At 46.3% G+C, this 13028-nt stretch overlaps 1 protein-coding gene and 1 long non-coding RNA gene across 4 annotated transcripts in view; one reads left to right on the top strand and one right to left on the bottom strand.

Moving 5' to 3' along the window:
* HIPK2 (homeodomain interacting protein kinase 2) overlaps window positions 1–13028 on the bottom strand; it is a 140538-nt gene that overhangs the window by 112959 nt on the left and 14551 nt on the right. The window lies entirely within an intron of this gene.
* On the top strand, window positions 2317–2997 carry LOC116786750. The gene is made up of 3 exons (XR_004357073.1): window positions 2317–2503; window positions 2625–2716; window positions 2895–2997. It is a non-coding gene; the product is annotated as an uncharacterized LOC116786750 (long non-coding RNA).

The raw sequence follows: 13028 nt of genomic DNA, 5'->3' as shown, positions 1-13028 counted from the left end.
ATACGCTCTCTGCTCTCAACAGAGTGTTTGCTGCTGCTGCTGCACATTCTCCACCTGGAATGAAAATTCTCCGTTGTCACGGCAGCCAACGGTGATGTCACAGACTGAGTATTGTGACTTCAGCTGGAAAAGGAGCAGTGGGAGAAGATGAACTCTGAAAACAAAGATATTGTTTCGGTGTAAACAGCCTTCACAGAAGAGAGGGGGGAAAAAAAAGAGGGAAGTATATATAAACATATGACAAATACAGTTTTCTCAAAGAGGTATAAATAAACATATGATAAATAAGAGTTTTCTCTAGGCAAATATCTTAAAGGTCCGACTAAGTACTGAAAGACCTGTCATTTTGTTTCTGTTCTGTTAAGAAATGGGACCCTTTTAACTTTTGAAACAAACATTTTCTATTCTTTTTTTAATTTTGTTTTTAATATCTTCACGTCTGGTCATTGTCCCAGAATAAGCAAACAGCATTGCTGCATAAAGAAATAAGTCTCATGAAATAATGTACGGTATGTTTCCAAATGTTTCATAAATCCACAGGCAACGTGCAAATACTGCCTGCATTCCTGTGTGAAGGTGGTTGTTTTTCATATAAGTCACGTATTAATGTAATCTGAAAACAAACTTAACCCCATTCAATCACATCTCCTTCCACCTTTACACTGAAACTCAAGAGGTTATAATTACACCTGGGAGCAGGAATAAATCAAAACAAATACTTGTGTTGCCCTGTACTCTTTTTTGGAAAGAAAAGTGATCCCATCTACCCTGCCTTATGTGCTTTGTCCAACTCGGAACCGGGATGGCTGGCAGGCAAACGGGCAAAGAGGTTTTCATGAGGTCAGAAATGAAAATAAGGTCACTTTCAGAGGTCAGAAATGGAGTAATGCATCCTATGTCCTAACATGTACCAGATCTTCAGAGAGGGACTTTATCTTCACTACCTCACCTTCTGCCTCCCAGGACATTTGCAGGCTGTGGCACCCCAGGAGCTCTGCAGAGCAGAGAGGAGGGAGGATGCAGAGATTTTATGGGTTAGACACTTTCCACCCTTTAGCGAGGATTATTTAAAAAGTACCACATCATGACAGTCAACACTTCACAGTTTGGATGTGGAACACCAGAGGTCAGGGCAACAGACTGATGCATCATTCCAGTGTCTGAGCCCTTTGCTTGCACGGTTCCACACTGTCTTTCAGAGGAGACAAGCCCCTCCCATGGTAACAGCCCCTTTCCTCCAAAATCCCTGCTCCAGAAAAAACTTTGTGTTTCCTTTGCTAGGGTTATGGGAGATGGGGTGCTGGTGGTGATCCACACTAACCATAGTACATCCTGGAGGTGCCCAAAGACACCCACACCAGGGCTTGCCCCGGTGTGCAGACACACACTGCTTGAAGCAAGACCAAGGGACTCTGGTCTCCTTGTTCTTTCCTCACTGGGCCCTCAGCTGAAGCAGAACCACCTGCTCCACCCCAGCTTCTTCTCCAGGATTTCAACAGAGCTGAGAGATTTCAGCTCAGAGTTACACACAGAAAGCTGTTGGCTAAAAGGCATGCTCCTTTTGGAGAAGTCAACAGTAGGGCATGTGAAAGGCATTTGCTATGAAAAGAAATAGAAACAAAAAAAGGGAAAGAGAGAAAGAAAGAGAAAGAGAAACTATCGTTGCTTGCTGAAACACAATTGCCTAATGCTTGAACAACTGTAATAACCAGCCAGTGCTGGCAGACTGATGCCTGTCCTGACAAACCTTTCTGAAAATTCACATGCAGAAAAAGTGGAAATACTGGTAGGACTTCAGTTATCAGCTTCTCAGGGGACACCACAAATAATAAGCAGTTCCCTCACAAAAGTACCCTAATGGCATCCTAGCTCTACAAAAAATTATGTTTGAATATTTTTTCTGAAATATAAACTTGCCATGCACAGTCAAAATTAAAAAGAAATATAGGGCATTTTTAAGAGAAACTCCATGGGGAAAAGCAACTGTGAAATAGCCAAACATCAATTATGAAAACCCCAGCAAGAAGAGGCTCTTGTGCACGGGCTTCAGGGTTTAGGGATTTCAAGAAAATGTGCATCCTAGTTTTGACTCACAATGTAGGCACAAAATGAGCAACTCTCCTCAACTTATACAGCGTGGTGAGTATATAACCCTTTAAAGTCACTGTGTCTATACAACTTTCTTGCATCTCCCAGCTCATGGCAATCTTTGCTCTCCACTCCCACGTCCCCCACAGCATTGGAGTGACAGGCTTACTCCCATCCTAAGTTAGAGCAGAAGGAACAGCCGACACTACTGTGACATCGGCAAACTTCTGCTGATGTGTGCACCCCAGCCACCCAGTAGCTTGCTCACTGGTGGCATTATCACGATTTCTACTGCAAACCTTCAACCAAAGCCTCCTCCTCCCCTGCTACTTCCCACAGACAACTCTGAACAGGCTGTGGGCAGCACTACTTCCTTCTACCTGAGGGCAGAATACATATGAGAGGAAAGCAAAGTGTAAGAAAGTGAACAAAAGCAGAGGGATTTGGGGATGATTCTGCCTGTGAGTCAGGGCTGGATCATTTTCCCAAGCTTAAAGATGATCGTCTCATTAGTGTATGATTTGGGATTTCCACAGGGCAGGATCCAGGAGAGGGAGCAACCAGAGCAGTGAATACATAGGGTAAAACCAGGAAATGCCTACCCACAAGACCCACAGAAAAAGCAATGGTGTGATCTTATTCTTCCTTAAAATAACTTGCAAGTCTGTTGGTTTGTGGCATTGCTGTTTAATGGTACAGAGCATTATTACAGAAAAACAGCATAAACCAAACAGTTTTCATAAAGGAAAAAAAAGACATCTTGGTTCATTTGCTTTTTTCCTCCACCCCTGTGCTTCTATCTCAAGGGTCACACATGCTCCTACATGGAATGCTTGGATGCAAGGCTTCACCAAGAATTTTTCCTCTCTGACGGTCAATGGCACCAGGCGTTTCCCTGTCTCTTCTTCCAGGAGCAACGGCTGTTTATTATTCCTCATGCCCACTCCCCATGACCAAACAACTACACAGAAAACAGAAAAGGTGAAAGCAAGACTATTTAAAGCTGCAAATCAAGAACGCAAGGCTTAGGAAACCTCAGCTTTATGGTCGCCTGCGCAACCTTCGACCCTCTTTCCTGCCTGTGTACCATGGCAGAGCTGTTAATCACATAATCACAGGCTATTTTTCTACGGGACCTCGGCCTCACCCAGTAGAGCAGGATACACAGTGCTCACCTAGCGAGCACCCAGTCCCTATTTCATCTTCTCGGCACTGTTTGAGGTGTGGCCCCAAGCCTTGTTTACCAGGTACCTGCCACGCTCTGCTCTGCAGATGGAATTAGTAATTTACTCATGGCCTTCCCTACAGTACGCATCACTAGAGTAACTGAATGTCTCACAAACATAAAGGAATGTATTTTCACAATGCCCTCTTAAAGTAAGACACTGCATTATCTGTATGTCATGGGCAGGGAACCAAAGCACAGAGGGATTAACGTGAAAAGCTTCCACTAATTTTAAATGCCTAATTGAAACTCTTAGGTACAAATCCTTCAAAGATTTGTTTTGCCTGTTGAGGATGTGGTGACAACCATTTCTTTAAGCCAAGTTTGGGCTGATGCTCTTGGAGACAGAAGAAATGGTGCCCCCGACATATATACCATTCAAATCACTGAGTTGTTAATGTGGAAGCTTGCTTTCTCATTTCTTTGTACATTTGTTATATTTAACATGCATCAAAAAATTCAAGAGAGGTATAAAAGAGCTGTTTTCTAAATACGCATTCTGAGGCTGGGATGGAAAATTTCTGCCCAGACAGTTTAAGTTTAGTAAAGTTGTGAACAACTAAAAATGAAGGTCTTAAAATAGGGAAGCTGTTGCATGGCCTCAACAGAAGGTCACTGCCATAACATACACCTTTCTTTCTCTTCTCAGTTGTTGAAGAAACTACTACGAATTGCTACACTAACAGAATCAAGTCAAACTGAAATAAATGCAAACTGTAACTAAAGTTTTATTTCTTATCCTGGTTCTGTTCAGGTAAACAAGATCAATTTATTTTTAACCTTAATGCACAACAAAGTCTTGTTATTCAATTCCAAATAGCATTTCGCTTTGAGAATAAGCCCCACCTTTCCTCCTGTTCTCTCGAAAAGAGAAAGCAAGTGTCAGGCACTGAGGCAGCACTGGTCATAAGCTGGATATAGGACAGGCAGATGGACAGTACTCTGAGCTAGTGAATCTTACATTGGTATAAACTGATCCCTCCCCTGATTATCTGCAGGGAGATTCACAAATTCCTAAAAAAAAAAATAAAAGCCCATCTGAAAATTTCAGGGGGTGATTTATCTGTGCTAACACCAGGAAAGAAAGACAGACAAAAAGACAGACAGACAAAAAGACAGACGGTGGGGGGGCGTGAATAATTCAACCAACTGCTGGTGCCAGCCTTCTTCAGAGCAATAAAGTAATTTTAGAGACACTTTTGTGGGAGCGTAAAATCCAACCCTGCAACTGTCCACCAAGTGTGTGCTGGACTCGGGACACACACACGACACTGGACGACACTGTGAGACAATGTGGGAGCTGGCAGAATTGGTTCCTCCATCACCTTGGGAACACGCAAGGACAATCCCGGGGTAACTCCCGACAGCTCCTCTTTGCCACCCAAGCTGTATTCCTGGCAAATGATGAACTGTTCTGCCCCTAAACACATTCCACATCCACAGAGAGAGGAACACAGACCCAGTTTCTCTGTCCTGCACTGAAAACTCTCACTGTATATCCCTGTTTTTCAGCTAGTGATGTCTCCTGACTGCACTAACATTGACTAATTTAGTATTTTTAATTACAGAGGGATTTAAAGCACTGCACTACAGTGCTCTCTTTTATTATACCCACTGTTTCTGCTGAATCTGGGTACACTCTACATACAAAGTTGCACATTAGACAAATTACACTGTACATTAAGTAAATCTCTCTCTAGAAACAGGATTAGATGGAGAGGCAAATCTTCCTCATTCCTAGTGCATAAATTAATATCTACAAAATCAATATGAAATAAGAGCTCCACATCAATTAATGAAAGAAAAATAGTTTAAACGTACTCCACAATGAAACAAATTTATGTAGGAGATGCATTCCTTTTCTGTTATTTTGCTTAATAAATAAAACAGCTGGTCCGAGGAATCAGGTCAATCAGTGTCTGGAAAAAGCCCCATTAAAGCTGCTATATAACCTAGTTTCTCAAGCTGTGTAAGGCATCCTAATATTAGAGAGGCAGAAGTCCATGCAGAGACAGTTCGGATGGCTCAGCTTCTAGCCCTTGAGAGTCATGGAGGATATTTATCACAGAAGACAGCAGTAAGTGAGGTATCTCGCCAAGATCTAAGGAGATAGGCTCTGAATGAACACAACAGAGACAACCCAATGCATCCAGACCTATACATAAAATAAGGCTAGTAGTCCTGGGCACCCAACTTGAGGTCATCCAGCATAAGGAGACAGTAAAGGACAAGATTTTCACATATGCTCAGATCCCCTCAAAGCTAGCCTAGCCCTGCTGCCACAGTAGGTAATAACACCACTCCTCATGGCACTCAGTGGCTACATGGTTCCATCCCTGCCATGACACGTGGGAGGATGAATCTGGCAGTGCCCAAAGCCACGGGTGTGTTGTGTGGGCACAGAGCCTATTCCAGTGCAGGCAGAAACCTCCAGCATCAGTCCTCCTCCTCCCTCACAGCACACAGCTATTGTCATGATATCCATGCCCTGGTCACCTCAGAAAATGTAGCCCTTCCTATCTTCAGTAGGTTTAAAAATGTTTTGCAAAGGGTATCACAATCCACATCCTACAGAGATAAAAATGGACCCAGAAGACAGCCAAGTGATTTGCTCAAGCCTAAAGAGCAAGGTAGCAATGGAATTGGGAAATGAAACCTCCTGGTCCACAGCCCTAAGTTTTAGCTTCTTAAATAAAGATTCTCTTTCCTCATTAAAAAACTAAAAACGGGAAGAAGGAATATTCTGTATATAGAATGAACTTTACCCTCAGAGGGCTAATGACCTGATATACTTTTTTTTCCTTTTCACCTCCATTTCCCCTGATAAAGTTACAGTAACTTCAAGGACTATCCTTCTTTACTGGTCTACTTTAACCTAGCATGTCGGCTCAACATCCTTTTCCCAACCATCTGAAGCCAGAGACCATCCTTCCCAGAGAGGAGATTACCTTCTCGCTTTCAGTCTCTCTGGACATCCTTGCAACGTCCTGGACTGAGACTACTCTGCTTTCTGCATCGTGCTGAGGGACTCCAAAGTCCTATCAACTGGTCTCAGCCTGCAGTACATGGCAGCCTGAAAGGGTACCCTGGAGGTAAAACCTGGTTGTTCTCTATTAATTTTTCATTTCAAGAATGGCTCCAGGGAAAGGAGGGAGATATAGGTCAGAGACTTTGGGGGCTGATTAGTAACTCTGTACATCTTCCTTCCTTTTTTTCCTCACTTTTTTTTTTCTCTTCCAAATTCAGAAACAGAGGGTTTTCCCTGTGTATTTCTCATTTACTCCTTGAACATCATCGGCATTAGTCAGCAAACTCCTGCTATTTCCTCCGCAAGCCCCTGATACTTGCAGAGTGACTAACCCACTCTCCACACACACTCTGGCTCCAGTAGTTGCATCTGGGTTTTTTCCTCAAGAAAAATGGGTCTCCACGTTGCACACGTGCAGTTCTCCCCGTGGTCAGAGCCCCACATAAGCCACGTGGCTGCAAACACCGTGATTTTTTACACAGAGACTTGAAGAGCCAGGAGGTGATGGCAGGGCCTGCTTTCAGGTCACTTCTTAACTCATCATCACAGCAGCAGTGTCCCTCAAACTGGGAAGCGGTTAGCTACTGCCTCAAGCACAGGCATGTGGAGAACATAATGGAGAAAGCTTGAAGCCACCTGGCTTCTCTTCACAGCCCTGCCAGTAACCTGGTCTGTCGGGTCACATTGCCTCCAGGGGTCTGCATTAGCCTCTCCTTCCCAGGACCAAGAGCCTCTGCCCTTGTCAAGCGATGTGCAGAAGGCCTCAACTAGGCTTCTGAGGCACAAATGCCGGGTGAATGAAAACACAGCTCCTCATGACTCAAAGCCACCACATCAGAGCATGACAGAAGGCTCGTCCTGGCCAGGTGGCCTTTCACAAGATGCCCACTCACAGCCACGCTCACAGAGGACCTCACAGGCGACTCACCCTCACGTAGGCTTACCCACAGACCTGCCCACACTGTGCTCGAGCAGACAGCAAGTTTGTTGCATTGACCTTCCCAGGGTGATGCCAAAATTGCACAGACCACTCTCCCCTATGTCCACACGCATAGAGGATGTCTGCCTCTAAGGAGAAGGTCATGCCCTCAGGCAACGGTAGGTGCTACATGCTGCCACCCACAATGGGAACAACCATCTAGAGCAGACCATATCAATAAGGATCAGTGGGAAGGCTGGTCAACTTGGTGCTGAGTAAGTTTATTCCCCATTTAACCTTGACACCCCCACCCCAGCACCGACCCCACTCCCACTGCCGTTACCTCCATCTCCATTGTAGGAGAGCCTTCTGCATCACTGTGTAGGGAGGCATGAAAATAAACCACAGGCTCCACTGCCACACTCCCTCCTGGCAGATCTGCTTCTCTCTTCTTAACTGTTTCCAAGTGCCTGGCTGTTTTATAATCCCCACTGAGCATTCCCTTAACTCCTTCCTCACTGAGTCCTTCCACTCTCCCTCGCCTGCTCTCTCCTAAAAGGCAGAAAAATCCAAGGCGAGGTGGGGGGTACAGAAAGCAAAGGAGGGAGCCTGAATCAAAGAAGGAACATCTGAATCAAACTGCATGTACAACAGAACAAGCAAATTAGTCACTTCCCCAGCCTTCTCTTAAACAGACAAACTGACTCTTCTATTAATATTTCTTTTTTTTTTCCCCCATGGACATTTGTGTACCTTATAAGCTTACTTCTTTGCTAATCTCCTCCTGCTTTTTCATACCATGAGGTCATATGCTTCTGCTGGTAGCACAATTTTAAATCACACAGCAGCTTGCCCTTTGAGGTCTGAACCGAAATTGCTCTCTTCGATCATAAGTAAATATGAGTTGATGGCTTCATGCCCAGTGTCACCACCACCCCATTTATGCATATTGCAAAATTCGAGAAGAATCAAGTGCAGGTATTGCTTCCCAGTGGAAAGGACCTTGGCAATCACTGCAAGAGCTGTGAGAGGGCTGTGCAGAGGAGCTCAGGCAGAGGAACACATCCTCTGAGACGTGGGACACTGCAATTGCCCTAAAGTGAGCTGCTGAGAGCTCCACATGCTATTGGTGGTAAAGGCTGTGCACTGCATGTGTGTTTGCATGCACGGCAGCAAGTGCAGCTGGTAGGGGAGGGAGTTACTTGGCCTGAGACATTTTATGAGACCCACAGCTCAGGGCTATACCTGGATAACTACAACATACTGAAGGTCACTGTGTGCCGAGATATGCCGGCAGCACAGCGTGGGGTGGGACAAGTACAGCGACCCAGCAGCTTTGGATTTCACAACCATGATTACGTGTAAAGCAGCGTCACAGAACGCTCCGCTGTGTACGCTGCTCCTGGGAGAGGATGAATAAAGAACGCGGGAGAAAAAAGCATTGGCTTTCACATGTCCCCTCTCAAGTGGGAACATGACACCTGCAGCTGGCTGCTGGTCTTCCCTCAAAGACTATGGCTGCTTTTCCCAGCATCTTGAGGTTACCCCTGACAGCTTCCACTCAAAAGTTTGCCAAGGTATCTTTTTCCCTGACAAAATGAGTTATTCTGTCACACAAGGCTGGCCCGCAGGGCTTTTAAAAATGGTTCTGCTGATGTTCAAAGAGAGCAGCTTGCTGTGCAGAGGAGTGGTAGAGTTAATAGCAGTAGGATCAGCACAAGCTCTTACCCTGCCATCTGCCTTCAGCTCAGCCAGGCCTTCTGCTGAACAGCCAACATGGGCTGGGGCCACTGGAGTGAGCAGCAACTCAATGACATGAAAGACTTCCTGGGTTAGTTGATTAAGAATAAGATTAAGAGCACAGGAATCCTGTACAGTGCTGGTACTGACTCAGTTCAGGGATTTCATGGGGATATTTAAGCCCAGTTTTCCAAAGAAGTCTTTTATTTTGCACAGGTGGGTGTCTGTGTGCCAGCTTAAACAAGCCCCATGAACTGATGATCCCAGAAAGAGGGGTCATCTCTGAAACTGCTATGCTTTCTTCTTCAGTCACCTCCAGTAGAAAACAGGGATAAATAACACTTAACTACCTCACCCCCCTGTAATGTTGAAGATCTTCACACTTATAGAGCTCTGGAGGAAACACAGGAAAGCCCACTGGACTAGACAGGGATGCCCCTCACCAAGTACAGGTCACGGATGTCTCCTGTTTGTCTTACGAACTCCTTTTAAGTGCTGGCCACTGCCAGCAGACCCCAGCAGAGGTTGCTCAGCTCTGCTCCTGCACATCCAGACTGAAAGCTGCCTCAAGAGTTCTCCCTCTTTTTTAATAATAGAAGAGCCACTTAAGGCTTGTGGATGACCTCAAAGTACCAAATTTCCAGCTTACCACCACAGTCTGATCCTGCCAGTGCAACCGCTTGGTCCCCTTGAGGGATGGTGAGGCCAAAACAGCTCTGTAGACCCAAAACAGAATGCTGAGGTCCCCTCTATTGTCATATTATTTTGTGGAATTATCCTATAGCAATTTAAAGGACTGCTGCCACTGATGTCCAAACCCAGGAGGAGACAGGTGGAGGGAGCAACAGAAGGGTGCTGGTCTGGAAGGGGGATGGGGGAGCTGGGATGAGCGAGGGCACAACCTGCCTGCTCTGAGAGTGAAAAGAACAGAGGCCCCTCCTTTCACAGATGGAGGAAGGAAAAAAGCAGGATGAGCGAAAAGCCTGGACTTAATCATGAAAAACAATAGCTCATCATTTATTTTCATATCCCCTAGCTAATGCTGGCATAATGCTAACAGTGGAATTCTTATGGCATGCATGCCATGCCTGCAAATACCAAGTGAATTACTTCTCAGCTAGGCTATGGGCTATGGCACTGAGCAGCACATTCGTTACAAGCAATTGGATGATGAACAACAGTTCCCAAATTCCTCCTTCACAATGCTACTTGCATTAGTTGTAATTTAATGAGTGAGAGAGAAAGAGAGAGAGAGAGAGAGAAAGTTTTGGCTCAAACCACAGAAATAATACTGCCTGCTGTTGCTTCCCACTGGGTCTTGTATTAACTCACACCACCTCCACCTCCTACTCCTCTACCTCCTCCCTTTTCACACCTATCCTCAGGTGCTAAGAGTGGTGTCATGAAACCCATCAGTGTAGCAAGGGAGCATGCAGGAAGCCCCCCAGCACATGAATTCCTTCTGGCTAAAAGGCAGGAGAGGACACAAACCTCTCCCTCTCCTCTGCCCACAGTAAGGGCAGGTCTGGCGGGGTTCCTCCAGCAGCCAGTCTCCGTGTGGACAAGCCTTCAACTCTTCTTTGGTTCCTTCCTCCTAGAGAGTCAGTGCAGGGCAAAGACACTGAACTGGCAGTTCTGGGAACAGAGCACCAAGAGCACACTGCATGACCCATGTTGGTGCAGAGCTCCCATAATGCACCCTTTCCAGCATGGTCCTCTTGCCTGCCCAGAGGGAGCCACAGTGGGGTAGCCCAACCTCATCCCTGCCTTGCAGGCTGTCTTAGCTTGTTTGTTGCTCCTTTTAACAATTTTGAGATCTGGTAAGCAGCTAGTAAATATAAACGAAACCTTTGCTAGGGATAAGGCTTTCAGCAGCATAAATGTGCCATCACTGGTGACCCCCAGCGAATCTGGGAATCACTACCACACTGCCTCCTCATGAGCTCTCGGGCAGATCTGTACCTCCCACATCTTCAGGACATAAATCAAGTCCCTCTTCTTTGCTCCATGGACAAAAAGGATGGCCGCTTCAGAGAAGTAGGGGCATCTTGCAGGTTGCTGCCCTGGAAGGAGCCTAACTGGCCAGCATCACGTCCCACTCCTGCGGCAACCTTGCCACAGAGCCCACACCCCTTCCATGACAGGACATTTATCCACCAGATGACCCTGCATGTAAGGTTCACACCTGAAACACGACCCATTCTGTGAGGTCTCATATGCTGGGCCAGAAGAAAGCTGAGAGGTCTCCAAGTAGCAGACCTACAAGTATGAGACTGCGAAAATCATTACTACTCTCCTGGTGTATCCAGTCTCTTCAGTGTTCCCCATCAACAACACATAAATGACAACCATCCACAGATTCCTACCCTGTGAAGCACCCAGAATACTCCTTATCCCTTATGTACCAAATATAATTTAAAAGCCCCCCACCCGCATTTTGTGGTGTTTTGAAAAAATAAATGCAAACAAAATTTACATATTTCTGAAACAAAGGCGTAAGTAAGGGAAGGGAAAATGCCCTTAGGATTGGACCCAAATGCATTTGTGCAAATGAGACCTAGGATTTACAGTTACCTTCCAGCCTCCAGCATGTGCTACAACCTTAGCTTTGACTTAATCACAATCTGTTTTCTTGTAAAGGTTGACAAACATGAGTGATACTTTCTCTGGCATACTGACCGAAGTCCTGCAGCCCTGACTGGTGGAGGAAGGTGGACAGGACACCATAGGATGCTTCCAGGGACATCTGCAGACAGATCTAGTACGGACACACAGATGCATGTTATGTGCTTCCCAGCAATACAGCAGGCATGATGCTGGGGGTCATCTTCTTCAGAAGCTATCTGAGCACAGATATGCCCCTCATCAAAATTCCCTCCCACGCCCAGGTGTAGCATTGCACACTCTGCAGCTTTCCTAAAACTATGGCTGTGCTTTGAGCAGTGACAGGGCTCTGAAATAGATATCTCATGCTTAAGAAACCCTAAGTGAACGCAGTAACAGTTCTTACAAATAAATAAACAAGGATCACAGTTGCAAAGAAAAAGGAAGAAACAGCAAGTTTCAGCCTTCTGTGACTGCCTGTGAGCTGGGCAGCTCACCCACTCCAGCAGTGTGGGGAGCCAGGTATCTCCCCAAGGGGCATCAGATGAAAGGGATCCCTGAGCAGACAGTAAGTGTGGACAGAAGGGGACACAATTACAAGAGGGAGGTGGGGGACTCTCCCAACAGAGGCCCAGCATAGTGGCTATGTGGCCTTTAGGAGCCTGGCACAGGGGTGCTGTTATCTGCTACCAGCCACAGGCTGAGCCTGCTGCCTGCCAGGAGAAGCAATGAGTAGGCTTGGGAAATGGAAAGCACTTATCAGAGCAGAACTATAGGGATGACCATACCTAGACGTATGGAGACGAGCCGGACTGCCAGAACAGGCCTGTTACTGCAACTACTTCTTTGGCCATACAGTGCAAACCACAGAGGTCAGAACTGCCAGCCACAATTAATCACATTTACAGATTAAAACCTGACCAAATCCAACACTTCTGTTGGAAGCAAGAAACCCATCTGAAGGTTCCTGGCCCTGCTGGGAATGCAGAGGCTGTCCTGCCCCTTGGTTGCCCTTGTGGTACGCTGTCACAGCTCAGGAAGGGTGAAGTTCAGCCACAGCACTCAGTGTCACAGTTCAGCTCCCTTTAAGCCTTCAAATTAGAGCTTACATGGGGCTTAAGTGCAGCCTGTCCCAACACAGGGTTAGATTTCACAGCTCTCGTGTGCTGCTGGGTTGCCACCTCCAGCTGAAAAGGGGACGAGTGCTCCACAGGCTGACTGGCAGGCAGCCCGGCGGGCGGTCCATCTGCCCAGACAGCCAGAGCAGGGGATGGGGAGCACCTGTTCCCCACAGCCCTCCCCACATCCCTGGAGGGCAAGGCAGGAGGGTAGAAATCAGCAGGAGAGGCTCCCAATTCCCTTGCCTCAGACAAATAACTCCCAATATCCATCTTCTCAGTAAGTATTTCATGGTAGCCACAGAG

This window comes from Chiroxiphia lanceolata, chromosome 5 (assembly GCF_009829145.1).
Source record: "Chiroxiphia lanceolata isolate bChiLan1 chromosome 5, bChiLan1.pri, whole genome shotgun sequence".
In the NCBI taxonomy this organism is placed as follows: Eukaryota; Metazoa; Chordata; class Aves; order Passeriformes; family Pipridae; genus Chiroxiphia; species Chiroxiphia lanceolata.
Note: the sequence above shows the minus strand (reverse complement) of the source record. Positions and strands in the feature narration are given on the sequence as shown.